This window comes from Struthio camelus, chromosome 1, assembly GCF_040807025.1.
Source record: "Struthio camelus isolate bStrCam1 chromosome 1, bStrCam1.hap1, whole genome shotgun sequence".
NCBI lineage: Eukaryota > Metazoa > Chordata > Aves > Struthioniformes > Struthionidae > Struthio > Struthio camelus.
This window is the reverse complement of record NC_090942.1, coordinates 212,213,720-212,227,716: the sequence shown is the minus strand read 5'-3', so window position 1 is coordinate 212,227,716 and position 13,997 is coordinate 212,213,720. Positions and strand designations below refer to the sequence as shown.

Sequence of the window (13,997 nt, the reverse complement as noted above, 5' to 3'; positions counted from 1 at the left end):
GCCGAGCGCCCCTCAGCCATCTCTCCCCGCTGGGCTGCCCTGCTCTGCCAAGGGAGGGATCCCCAGCGGCATGTGGAGAGCTGCTGGCTCTGAGGACTTTCTTACCCGCAGAGCATCTGCCCAGCTGCCAGAGACGAGAAGACAGGCCCCTCAGCCAGGTCTTCCTTGCCTTCCGAGCTGGCCACGCGCGGGGCAGGCCGTGCTCGTCAGGCTGGCTGGGCTCCCCCCAGAGCAGCGCAGAAGAGGACGAGGGAGCTGCTGCGCCCGAAAGCGCCGCAGCAGCCTCGCGGCTCTCGCAGTCCAGCTCCTCGCGCCAGTGCCTCTCGGGGAGCTGGAATCGGACTCTCTTGGGCGGGTTGTTTGTCCTCCCGTCCTTACGCAGCATGGCTGCGACGACGATGACTCAGAGCCCACAGGCTCTGAGTCGGCGATGCCAAAGGGAAAACACAAGTGGTGAAAGTGCTGCTCCAGGTCCCAAGGTGCAACCGCAGAGCAGGCCCTCTCACCACCTCCCACCTCCTCGGTTGCCCAAGGAGTGCAGCACCACACCAGCAGCTCCTGGCAACGTGATCAAGGCCACTGTGACCCGTGAGCGGCAGCGCTGAGGCGTGAGGGAGCAAAGGCTGCAGGGAAACTCCAGAACCACCCAACTGGCTTTGATATGCAAATATGCCAGGGACACGTGCCCAAGCGCCGATGGTGGGAACACGCGGGAGGCTCTCTCGGAGCAAAGCTGAATGCATTGCCGTAGCGCAGCCCACGGCAGATGGCTGGGGAGCTGGTCTGCCAGGGCGGCGAGGTGCTCTCTCCTTGCCCAGGCCCCGCAGGCTTGCTGAGCGCAAGTCTTCCTGCCTCAGCTGCTCCCTGATGGCCTCTGCACAGCAAAGCCCTGCAGCAGTGCTGGGAAGGGCACCTGACCCTGCCTTGGGCTCCCCGTGGCCTCTCCTCACCTTCTCCCTAGACCTCACGTCCCTCAGCGCTCCCTGCTCTGAGCACATCTTCGTTGCCCTGTGCAGCGCTCTGCCTAACAGTGCCTCGAGGCTCCAAGAGGTTCCTTCGGAAGGTGGCTTGCAAGTTACACGAACGAGAAGCATCCTTTTTACAACAGCGTGCTGTGAGGGAGAAACAGTGTCTTGTCCTTGTACAAGCACGTTGATCATTAGAAGAAATATCTTTCTACGCACACCACTTTCCCCTCTGAAAGTAAAGATCCTGTCTTTATCTTCTGTCAGGCTATTTGACAACGGCTGCAGTTTAACAGAAAAGCGTACCGTCTATGAATTTGACAGTTAACGGAGAAAACCAACAACATCCTTGTGAAGAAGGTAGACCAAACCAAACAGACTTTGAAATGACTCCTTTCTGACACCTTTGCTAAAGGTCTTTGCCCAGCATGTGCCTGCAGCCTTAGAAGACAGACTCCCCTTAAGATCTTAATGAAGCAGTGAATTAGCTATTTGTCTCCAGTCTCTCTAACAAAATAGGTGTAGTTTGGGTAGCAACATAAAGAAGCAAAGCACATTAAAATCTTAATCCCTTTGATTCAATGCAGTCCATACAAGTGACACGCACTGTTTCTTTAACACAGATAGCTCAAAAAAGGCAGCCGCTTGTCTAGTGCATAGGTTATTATTCTAATGGCTTTGACAGCTCTTACTGTTTACCTTCATTAAGAGTACCAAACTGCGTCCCAAAACCTGAAGTGAGCATACTGCTCTGGGAATTGCTAACTGAGTTGTACCCTAGGAATTCCAAAGGCTTGATCATTGCTACAGAAGTCCTCGGGAAGCGTGAGCCTCCTTTAAGTTCACTTCGGCAGAATGCTGGCAGACCAAGTAGCAACAGTCACATTCAGCGAGAGCCACAGACAGCAACACGACGGGCAACCGCCTACCTTTGGGGGAGAAGGCAAAACAACGCAAAAGCATGGCTGCTGCTCCTCGCTGTGTTTAGTGCGTCTCTGACGTGCTGGGGGCTTAGCTGATAAATTCTTCTGGCTTCTTCCTGGAAAAGCTCCATCTTGGCAATTGACATCTTGGCACTTCTTTGTTTTGAGGTGGCGGGGGAGAGAAAAGGCAAAGAAGCAGCAGGTCTAGCTCTTCTAGCAGGTCCAATAGCAGTTGTTTCCTCGCTGTCAACACACTATTCCGTGTTGAAAGTCTCGTGTGGAGAAGTATTTGGAAAAACAGCAAGGACGCTTCAGGAGGGCCGCGGTAAGAGAGAGCTGGAAACCATCAACTAAGAGAAAGTAGGAGGCAACGTCTTGCCCTTTCCTGGCTCAACTCCTTAGTTCTTCAAGCAGCATTCCTTGCACAGTTGCAGGGTTCCAGCCCCTGCATCTTATTTAGAAGGGTAGGAAGCTGATAATGCAATTCAGCCTGAAGTCTAGGGCTTACGGAGCAGAAGTCATGGGTTTAGTTCTCCCGGGAAGCTGGAAGTACCACCACATTTTCCAGTGCTAACCCTGAACACTCTGGGCAGTACGGTATCTTTGGGTCAAATTGCTACTCTTTAGAGTTTTGAACTGTAACGGTACCAAAATTGCAAATAAGTACAAAGTTCGTTGTTCTGGCCAAATCCATGTCCTTTTCCATACCTGCATCCTACCCTGAATTTACTCCTCCGGAAAACTCAAGTCCCAAAAGAATGACCTTTTCTATAAAAGATATGACTCTGTTGTTTACATTCCCATCTGAAAAAGCATCTGAAAGGCTTTTGGAAGCTTCACACAGAATTAGCAGTTTCAGGCAGTACTTCTTCAAAAAGCTTGTAAAATGTTAGACACTCTCTGCATCGAGTAACGCGACACACACATCGTACTGAATGCAGTGCCACCAAATTAAGCCATGCCACAGAAGTGGAGATTTAAGGCAAACCATCGTTTACAGAAAAGCATCGTACAGAGTAGGCTTCGTATACTGCTCTCCATTTCCTTCAGTGGCCTCTCTGATCTAGCGAGCCTGAAATCATTTAGTTCTTCTTGATGCTGCAGTGCTCTTGAAGGGGTCAAATTCCTCCTGCAATTTGCAAATAGATATGCATTACTCAAACCGTCATGCATTCCGAGCCACAGAGAGGGAGCTCCTCTTTAGATTAGCAAAATGTTGTCATTAGGGGCAGAACATACTTCAGATGAAGTCATATTCATCTACACCTCATGAGGTAATAAGAAATGCAAGAATCAAGGTACTGTTTTTGTACATTCAGGAAGACATGCAGCTTTGTATTTCAGGTACCAACAGACAGTAGAGTGGGCAGAAGGAAGAAACATTTCACATAATCTGCCAACGTCTGACATCCCTAAGGCCGGGATCCCGGCCACACAGGACAACCGCAGAGTCCATGACAACAGGCAGCAGAGTGCTTACAGCAGAGCCTGTATTGTAGTCAGTGTAAAGCTGGGAATAAAGGACATGCTACCCGTTTACTGATTGCAGAGTAAACTCTTCCTGGCAGTTCCCATACATACGGGAAGAACGGGCAGCTGAATTGTTGAGGGCACAGGGGTTTGTTTGGTGTGTTGGTTTTCTAAAGGATTCACACGATTTGGAGCAATTAAGAGCCCAGGAAATAAGTCAAAGGACATAGCCAAGCACGCGGACAGACTGCCCATAGCATGCAGTAGCCTCCCCTGTTCCACACTTCTCAGGAACGACAACGAGACATCCAGAAGTGAGGGGAAAAAACAGATTGGCTATCTGCTTGAGGTCCCTTCTAGCCTTACGTATGTGTGACAATCCTGCACCTGTTTTTATTAAAAATTGCTTGCCCTAATGTAGTGCTGTTAGTAAAAAAACCACGCCAGTTTATTCTGAGGTGCTTTCTTCAAGCAGCTGTAAAACAGTAAACGAAAGACACGGACAAGAACTAGACAGAGAGAAGACCACTGTATCCCCTACCTCCTCTGAGTCGAATTCAACTCCTCGAGATGTTTGGCTTTGTGAAGCCCTTTTACTAAGTGAAGATGTAGTGGGCAACCTTGCAACATACACAAAGAGGAGAAGGGAGGGGGAGAAAAAGTTACCATGTGCAGTTCTCAAATACGAGACATCCACATCAGTAGGTAACCAAAGGTCCTCTAAGTTCTCTAAACACTGCTCCGAATTTTTTGAAAATCTGTTTGTCCAAAGAGTGACCCCCAGCCCCAGATTCTACTGCTTCGCAATCAGAAGTAACGCAGTCATGGCAGACTTCTGAACAAAAGACACGTACCAACCTGTGATTTCCTCTGGAAGAAGGAACAACTGGAATTCCTTCTACGTCGGAGTCCTCATCTCTAACATCCTGAAAAAACAGAAAAGAGGCAGGCCTTTTATAAAGTTTGTAGACCAAATTTTTCATTCTCCCAGAGATACAGCACATAAAGTTTGAGGAGAGTGCCTTTCCTGGGGGAGGGGAGAAGGGGACCCAAATTGAATACCTACTTAGCTGTAGCACACACTTGAGGGGGCTCCAGGCTGGAACTGTACAGTGTGCAGCTCCAGCAGAAGTGTGGCTCTCGACCTTGCAAATCCCCAAAGGAGCCCGCAGGCCTATAGCGCTGCACGTCTTAGACTACGGACTCTTCACAAGTACAACGCGGTCTTTGTATTTTTCGGAGAGACCCACTACCAAAACCAAAAAAACCCCAACAACAAAGAACGAACGTGCAGACCCTTGCTGCTGCAACCAGCAGCTTGGGAACTTGGGCTGGTTTACGCTGAAGTTTTGACCAGCTACTTGTTTCCAGATCACAAGGTAGCAGAAGGCAGCTCTGCAGCTGTACTCCTGCCAGATGCTTCTCACCTCTGAGTAAGACTTAGATGAATTCCAGGAGGGCTGTGGTTGCAACGACCTAAAGGCGAGAGTAAAACAAAGGCAGTATTTTTAAGGGGCTCGCGTGACAACATGCAAACAGTGTCATGTAGATCTTGTCACACCAAAACCTGCTGAGCAGGCATGTCTTCTGTAGAGGACTGAAAACGCACACCCACGCACACGTGCACGCACACAACCCCCCCCCCACACACACACAAAGCAAGACAAGCCAAGGTCCTTGGCCGATAAAAGAGAAATTAAGCCCTTCCGAGAACCTGGCGGCTCCAAGGATCTGACCTCCGCAGGCATTAGCAAGTGCTTGCCCGTCTGACTGCCAAACCCACAGAAACTTTGGGTTGGATGAAGAGAGACTAGCAATGCTATTGATTGTCCTGTACGTCTCACATTTAATGGACACAGTGATGCACTGGGTAAGCCCGATGATGTCTAGGCAGTATTTTAGGTCACTGGCTGAGGCTTTTGCATGTTAATTTTGCAGTATCTGTCAAAGAAAAGGAATAGCTATACCCTAGTGCCACAGGAGGTAAAATAAATGTGCCAGGAACATCGACCTGGAACGGGCAGTGGGCAACATCTTCCTGCATACTGTACCCAGTTGCTTCAGGAAGAAGAAGAAGGCGACTTAATAAGCTCTACTCGATGCAGAACGTTGGCAGCCGTTAAAAAGTAGACATGACAGACATGACAGACAGCAGTCAAACTGCTAAACACAGGCTAACACACTCTTTACATCAGGGCAGAGCGCTTTGACCAGTGCTTTGATAAGACCTCAACCTAGATGACACGGCAGCAGAAGACCTGTGGTATGACAACAGGAGAGCAACAGAGTTCCAGTACGTTGCACATACCATTCCCCTTCCTTTACCGCAACAGGAAGACGGTCTGTAGCTATGAGGATGCTCCAAATGAGGCCACAGCAGGCAGTGCCTTTGCCTAAGATTAATGGAAGCAGGAGCAAGATTCTGAGGGAGAAGATAACTTAATAATTGTTGTCTCCTAGAGAATATTACAGGTCTGTCCAAAAACGAATTCCTTGTTGTCAATCAAGAGGAACCTGAGGGGCGTAATGCCTCAGCAGCCAGCATCCCTTGACCTCTGCATCACACACCAGTGATGCTGGCCAAGCCAGTCCTGATGCTTGTGAAGCTGTGAGTATGAGAGTGGGAGTGGGGAGAATCCGCTTGCTTCGAAAGTCAAACGAAACAAAATGATCTTCCCTTTCCATAATGTCTCCCACTGAGCCCTGATGCATTATATCCCTGTAGGGAAAAGAAAAGCCTCCCGACAGCATGATGCTGACGGTGCTGCAGAGTAACCAGTCCCTTTTCACACCAAAGTCCTCTCACAGACTGTCCTTCTTGCTAATCTGTCTTTCCAAGGCGAATTACTCAACCACCGGTCTGATGGTTGCACATCCCTGCACAATATGTAAGGAACAAGAAGTCAAGCTCCACCAAGCAGACAAATATACACACAGAAGGCAAAATGGAAGAAGATGATCTCTGCCCCGTGCACATACCGCCGCATTCCCTCGTCACTCCGACCAGCTTTTCGCATGCACCAAGATGGCATCTGAAGGCGGTGTAAATAACCTTATTTACATTTTAAAGGAATGCCTCTGATCAGCAGCCCAGCTGAGGTAGGATGCAAACATCCCCACAAAGTCCGGATGCCCACTTTAAATTGCCTAGGGTGTTATGTTGTTGCAATAGCTGTATACTGCGCTGCCTGGGCTCAAAGCACAGCCCCCACTGATTTCAGCAGCACTGCTGGACGCAAACTCTTCCTCCAGAATCCCCAGTCAGACAGGAAGCAAATGAAGAATACATAATTAGCAAACGCTCCTCAGACGTTTCCCTGTAGCGCATTAGGTACATTACAGCACAGCGTGTGAAATACAGGCAGGGAAACAAATCAGCTGGCAAGGGCACCGCTTCAACTGCTTTCACCGTGAGCTTGTCCTTCTCCTGCCTTGCTCTAAAACTCTGCCTTGTACTGGGCCCCTTCAGCTCAGTCCTCGATGAGAGCATTCAGGAACTCCGTCCGATGCACCTCCTCTTCTCTTTGTAGCAGGTCCATCTCTCTGGTCGCCTGCACTTCACTGGACTTGTCATTCTTCCTCTCTGCCTGGATCCGGTGGGGCATGGGGCGGAACTGGGAGGAGAGAGGTTTTCTGCGGTCAGCGCTGGGGGACAGGATCCAGGGTTATGCCTGCGGGAGCCCTGCTCCGAGCTAGCTGGAGCAAGCACGTGGGTGCCTGGACCTCCGAGGGTTTTGTGTATTGGCGTTCTGGCAAGATTCTCCATATGTGCTTACTCAGAGGATGATAACTGCACCCAAAGACAGAGCATATTCCCTTAGATGGCAAAAGGCTCCCTTCAGCTTCAGAAAGAACATCCTACCTGAGTCCACACCAGAATCCCTTAGTCCCGCACAAAGCTAAATACGAGACTCCCGTCCCAGAAGCTCTTCTAGGCGTCACATGGGCACATGCTTGAGAGCAACTGCACCACGTGTACTGGAAGGGAAAGAAAGGAAGGAAGGAAGAAACGGAAGCAGAAACAAAGAAAGGACTTAAAGCACAGAGAGATGCATCCAGAATGCAAAGGAAGATCTATTCCTCACCGCTGTGATGGACTTGAGAGCAGCAGAGTCGTATTTTGGAAATTCCTTGCATTAGTTTTCTGAGTGGGAGTGACCGAGGCGTGAGCTCACTCAGCCCTTCGCAGCCAGCAGGTGATGCCGACATGAGAGACCCCACTGGAGTGCTCATCTGGCTGGCGCCATGAGCACCGCATGTTCCTTCACAGGAGCGAAAATGCTCTGAAGGATCACAGTAGAAGATCACATTACGAGTAAAACTCTGTTGTTGTTAATTCAAGGTTTTTATTAATAAGTACAAAACAACAAGTATGCCATCATCACCGTGGTTAGGCTCAAAATTCACAACCTCTGTGACAAGGGTAAGGTGGGACGATGACAGCATAGGCTCCAGATATCTCCTTTCCTCGTGTCACCACTTTTCCATGTGTCCTGTCTCTGTGTCCCAATCCCCATCCTGCTGCCTGCCCCTGTCATACACTCCCTCCCTCTCTGAGAGAGAGCTTTCTCTTCAGCTCTCTCAGCCCTCCCCTTTACTGCCACCGAGTGAGCACTTGCTCCTGTAAACTGCATGTAAGCACGGACAGTTTTTCTTTGGACAGAGGGACCCAAACGCAGCCGCTATGTTGTTGCTTCAGCCCTTGCACATATATGGACACGCACCTTTTCCCTTCCCTTGGGGAAACACTGACGTACCCAAGAGAGAAGTTAAAAGGGTTCAAAAGTGGCGAGGATGGCTGCAGGGTTACGAGGGACTCTGAAATTAAGTCAGAGCTGCATGATTACAAGGAAGGAAGAGGCGAGGGGAAACATGAGAGGATAATGTTCACGGGAAAGATTTTGGAAGGGACGGGCTAACTTCCCACGCTGCTGGAAGGGGCCTTTTCCAACACTCCTGCACCTCTCTTTCTTCCGGAGCAGAAATGGGCTTAGGTCCCGGCTTCTTTCACCTGCTTTCCTGTATCAACCTAAAACTGATATTGCTCACATGGGCTACATCTTGAGCACCTGAAACAAGGAATTGTTTTCATTTAGAGCAGTTTAAACTACATCCAAGGTTGGTGCGGCTCTAAAAATATCGCGCCGCTGCTTTTCTCTTCTAAGTGCACGGTAACAGTTTTGTTAGATAGTCCACGTTCCCAAAGACTAATTCGCTGCAAAAGAGTCAGGCTGTGCTGTCGTTAGCTTGGGGAGCGTGGATCGCGGGCCCTCCACGTTGGGGTCCTCCTGCTGACATATTGCAAATGGCAAGGGATTGACTGGGACTTGGCCTACAAGGTCAAAGCAGGTAGGAAGAAAGCTTTGCACCTGCGCAGCAGTCACACGAAATGCTCTGGCTCCTGGGTGCTTAATACAGAAGCAGTAACACGATCCTGAATTCAAGCTGCTGACGCATACCGAGTTTAACGCTACTCGCAGCACCTGTGACAGAAAAAGCAAGGGGACACAGAAGAAGTGAGACATGCAGAGGTGTGGAAGGAGAGGCTAGCTGCAAGAAATGGCAGTTGCTGTGTTCCCTTTTGTGTGTGAAAACCTTGCCAAGCCTTGGCACGATTTCACAAAGGTGCATTTATTGCAGGACATTGCAAAGAACACTTTCTCTTTTTTCATCTACAGTCATTGAAAGACCAGGCGATTTTTCTCACTTGGTCGCTAGCTGCTACAAGTTGAACGTGGAAGTGGGCTCCCTCGTGTGCCGCTCCAACTCATTGCCACAGGATAGGGAAACTAGTTTCTTTCCATTGCAAGGCAAGATACAGCTTTTGGAATGTCCTTTCTTTTTCTCTGGCTCTATTTGAAGACAAGCCTTCTGAGTATTCATGGCCAGAAGATGGAAGAAAAATCCTGGGCGATACAGCATTGCCAACACTTGCTGTAGTCACAAGCCGAGGTTTGACCTCTGTGCAAAGAACAGGCCCCAGTTCTCTTGTTTTTCACGCAGATAACCTAGGGGCACAGATGCAGAGAAGCCCGTCCTGCAAAGAGAGCCAAAGGCCATTTGACAAACATAAGAAGAGTTCCTTCCTGCCAAGAGTTTGCTTCCTTCCCTTTTATTATCAGCCAGCATCAAAGATGTAACTCCTTCCCGTTACCTCTGCCAGAGCTGGGCTTGTTGGTTTTATCCGGCGTGCTGGCACTGCCACTAGTAGGAGTGCAGGACTCCCCGTCTTCGCACTGTTTTAGCTCTAGCCACACCTAGGTACAGTGCTTCTACTTTTTCCCAGGGCCACTATTTATCTCACAGTGACTGTCGGCTCCACTGAAGAGATGTCTGTCTTTGCTGGCTGGAGGCTGGAGGCTGATGGAAGGGCACGGGGGCCACGTAAGTTCTTCAAGTTGCCGTGTTGTGGCCAAGCTAGTCGGTAGGACGGGGCTGTGGAAGGAAGCCTCTGTTCTCTAGGGCCAGGAGATTCCCTGCATACGTTGAGCAAAGCCTTCAGCTCCGATCGGAAACTGTCACTGAGCCAGCAATAGAGGAAAGGGTTGTAGCAGGTGCTGCTCATTGCAAACCAGTGAAAGGCGAAGTACCAGGCACTGTTGGTGCGCACGGTCTGGCTGGAGAGGAGGACAACGTAGCAATTTAAGGGAAACCAGCAGGCCGCAAAGAGGATGGCACCGAGCATCAGCATCTTGATAGTGGTCGCCGCCTTTTTGCGAAGGGCAAAGTACTGCTCAGGGGTGCCATCCCCCATGACATGGCGCAGCCCGAGTTTCTTGGCCACTGTCACGTAGGCAGCAGAGATGAGGACAAGCGGCAGGACCTAGAGCAAAATGAAGGTTGTTAAGCCTAGATACTCCCAGTAGAGGGCAGCTGGCTCGGGGAAATCTGGGAGACAGAGGCACCGCGCAACTTCCTCACTGCAATTGAAGGCGTGGGACAGCAGGTGAGAGGGCATATGCCAGGGCACTGCAGCAGGAGCAAATGAGAGAAAGAGGAGGAGGAGGGCTCATGTCATAAGACCCTGAGGCGGAGCCTTCAGTTATGCCAATGTGTCATAGCTATGGGTCCATAGTCAGGGGTCTCTGTCCCACTCTTACCAGCGTAAAAGGTGTGTTGAGAAGTGTCATCATGATGTCAGCTACGGCCAGCTTCACGATGAACAGGCTGGTGGCAGAGTGCATCCTTTGGTTGTGGATCGCAACGTGGCAGACCAGGACACTGCCGAAGAGCGAGAAGATGAGGCTACAGGAGTATGCCGCAATGAGCAGGGCTTTGGCTGTGAGATTCCGCAGTTGGGCTCCGTCTCGACTCCTGCCCACGAAGCTCTGCCAGTCAGCCAGGGTGTAGTCTTCCCAGGAAAAGACACTGGAAAAGTTTGGGAGTGCAAAAGGCTCTTCAAAACTTCTGTTAAGGGGTAACTTTCCCGATGTGGCAAAGGCATTAACTAAGGAGCCAGACAAAATGAAAAAGCATTTCTGAAAAGCTGCTCTGCTCTTCCGAGTCAGAAACATGGCATTTACGATGCAGTACAGCACACGGAGTCAACAGGAGACTTGCAGAGCAGTCGTTCACTTGCCTGCGCGCTAACGCTCTTCCTGGCTGTAAACGATGCCCAAAGGCCATTGGGGAAGGCAGGACGCAACGCACGTGCCCGACCACAGCGCTGCTCTGCTGTGCGCTCAGTATGTGCTTCTCTCTCTGCTTCTTGCTGCCTTTATACCCAGCTTCAGCAAGCTCCCGTCTTGCACAAGCTCTGAGCAAGGATCTCTGCCCATCGGGCTGCACAACATTTCTACTCTGACGTGTTCATTTCACGCGCGACTACCTTCCCCCAGGGCACTACTCCAAGGTCAACGCATCTGCTCGCTAGGAGAAAGACAAAGCCACTCTCTTCAGCCTTCAGCATCCTTTCGTGCTGTGCACAGCCATTAGTGAGTTGCTGCAAATTCTGCGCTGTTTATCCACCAGCACTGGGTGGGGCAGCGGTGCTATCTTCAAAAGGAAATTCCCAATTCAAGTTCCGGCGTCGAGATCTGGCAGGCAAGCTTCGGCCTGGCCATAACAGCACAGCATCTACTAACTAGCAGACCAACAGGGCTATGGCAACAGATGGACAGCGAATAAGCAGCTGATTTGGAAGCTTTCCTCTCACTCCTCTAGCATGGCAAAGCTTTCTGTTGGCAGGGATTTTCTCCTGGCCAAGGGAATACAGATTGGATCCTCTTGGAATACAGATTGGATCCTAAGTGGTACGTTCTAGGTTTTGTACAAATACAGGTGTAGTCACAAACAGGTGCTTGTAAGGAAAGGAGGACTAGAAGGGACGGCCCCGACCAGCGAATCCAACATGCACAGCGACAAGCAGCCGCACGCTGGGCGTTGAGCACTGAGGAGACCTGCAGTGTGTTTCTTCTCCGGCAAGGCATGAGGAACTATCAGATCAAGAGCAGAAGACCAAGAGCCAAAATAGCATATACCACAGGATGCTGAGGGCCTTCACCGCAGGCTGGTGAAGGTAAGCACAGGTTGCAGTCTCCTTCCCTGGAGAGATTCAAAACCCACCTGGACGCAATCCTGGGCAACGTGTTCTAGATGACCCTGCTTGAGCAGCGGGGTTGGCCTAGATGATCTCCAGAGGTCCCTTCCAACCTCGGCCATTCTGTCATCCTGTCATCCTGTCGTTCTGTCAAAGTCTGCTCACAACCTTTCTCAGCTCTCGCTTTTGCTGGAGGCACCCTGACGTGGTCTCCCTTTTAGCACAGGGGAGCAGAGTCTCTCATTCGAAACACATGCCATGGGCAGTTTCCCAAGCCCTCGCCGAGCTGAAAGGCTTCATGGCCACGGCCGGGCTCTGACAGGTCGCTGCAAGCTGTGCTTCCAGCTCTTGATAAACTCGCACAACCCCTCAGGGCAGCAAAAAGTGTTTCCTGCTCTCCGTATCTCCACTCCTCGGTTGGAAATGTCCTGTTCAAACGCTCTACGGTAGAGGCTTTCAATTCACTATGAGCAACCACATGGTGAGTACTGTATGGCTTTAACAGCTTGATCAAAGGCTGCTTTAAAAATGCTTTTCTGCAGTCAGTTGGTAATTTTGGAGGTTTGTGCCCCTGCTAACAATAGCTTTAAAAGCCCCAGCCGTTTCAGAACCTGCTTTGCCTTGTAGACCTTTGACTCAGGCACGCTTGGATAATAGGTCTGTCTCCACGAGGCTGTACCGGAAGACCATGGCTGCGTCTGGAAAACTGGTGTGTGTGCACCACGTCTGGAGGGGAGGAAAGCTTAGCGTGCTTTTTGGGTCAGCCTGGCAGGAAATCTCCTCAGTGCTGCAGGCTGCAGGAGCTGCCATTTGCTCTGCAAGCTGAGAGAAGGGAGAGAAGGAAAGGAGAAGAGCTCAGAGGGCAGGACGAGCTCTCTGCCCACTCCCCCTGTGCTCCCTGTGCTGCTGGCCAGCACTGTGCAACGCAATCAGTTGGGGATGTCCGCCGGGCACTGCCAGGACAGGACAGCCCTGCCTGCCAGAAGAGCTCCAGCACAAAGGACCCGACTCTTTCTGCTGGCTGTCCTACATGCCAGCTGAGCATGGGTGGGAATGTCAAGTGAGGCCCTTTTGCCCTGGGCTCTGCCTGGGCCGCAACAGCTGCCAGGCAGGCGACACTTGCAAGGTGGCTGCTCACCCACCAGCAGCTCTGGGGAGCCCCTCCAGAGCACCTGGGGCGGCCACCAGTGTTTGGCCAGCGACAGGAGTGCCCCTCCGTCCCCAGGCTGGCGTGGGCTAAGGAAGGACATCCCGGGGCAGCAAGGGGGGCAGCGAAGGTGCTTCAGGGCCGCCAGGAGAGCGCTGCGCGTGCCCTGGGGCACGGAGAGGCAGCCCTTCCCAGGCGGGGGCAGCGCCTCCGTATGCAGGCTCCGAGCAGGCTGCTGGTGCAGCGGCTGCCCGGAGCAGCTCTGCTCTCACCGTCTCCTCAGCTCCGACCTCCAGCTGCGCAGGCCTTCAGGGCTGGCGGTGCAACGGGCACCCAGCTGCTCTTCTTCAGCTGGCCCATCCTGCTCGTTCTCCTCACAGCATGGCAGGTCCACCAGCTGGGCCTTTTCCTTTTGCTGCCAGAGAAAAAGTGACCCAAGCTGAGGCTTCCCCGGCAAGAGCAAGGAGGAAGAGGACAGCAAGAGCTCGGAGATGTTGGTTGGCGGGAGCCTCCCCCGGCTGGGGGTGTAGCTGGCCGAGGCTCTTTGCTGCCAGAGCACCGCTCCTGTGGCCGAGCATAGCAGCGGGGAGCTGCATCCTCAAGGCCGTGCACGTGGCTGTGCGAGCTGGGGCTGCATCGGGGAGCACACAGGCAGCCTGAGTGGGGAATGCTTATTTACCAGCTGCCTTTCGGCCTGCTGCCACTGCTGCTCCATCCTCTCTAGCAGCTGCTGGTCGATGAGGATGGTTTGCCCGAGTGCCTGAAGGAGGGAGAGAGAAAGAACCCAAGCCTGAGAGTGGCTGGAGCCAGAAACTGCCGGGGCTTGCCTTTGCCTTTGCCTTGGTGCGTGCCGCGAGGCGTCGCGGTCGGAGCCCGCGGAGCCTGTGGAGCTGGAAATGAGAACAAGCAGGCGCAGACAGATTTTGCCCTGCAAGCCACTGCAGCTTCAGAGG

At 51.7% G+C, this 13,997-nt stretch overlaps 1 long non-coding RNA gene and 1 pseudogene across 1 annotated transcript; both read right to left on the bottom strand.

The window, feature by feature from the left end:
* Positions 1-1,521: 1,521 nt before the first annotated feature.
* LOC138065626 (uncharacterized) lies at positions 1,522-4,275 on the bottom strand. Its single transcript, XR_011138727.1, has 3 exons — positions 4,217-4,275; positions 3,900-3,978; positions 1,522-3,017 (listed from the first exon to the last, which is right to left on the bottom strand). It is a non-coding gene; the product is annotated as an uncharacterized lncRNA (long non-coding RNA).
* Positions 4,276-7,690: 3,415 nt separating this feature from the next.
* On the bottom strand, positions 7,691-13,541 carry LOC138065619 (G-protein coupled receptor 83-like; annotated as a pseudogene).
* Between the last annotated feature and the right edge of the window lie 456 nt (positions 13,542-13,997).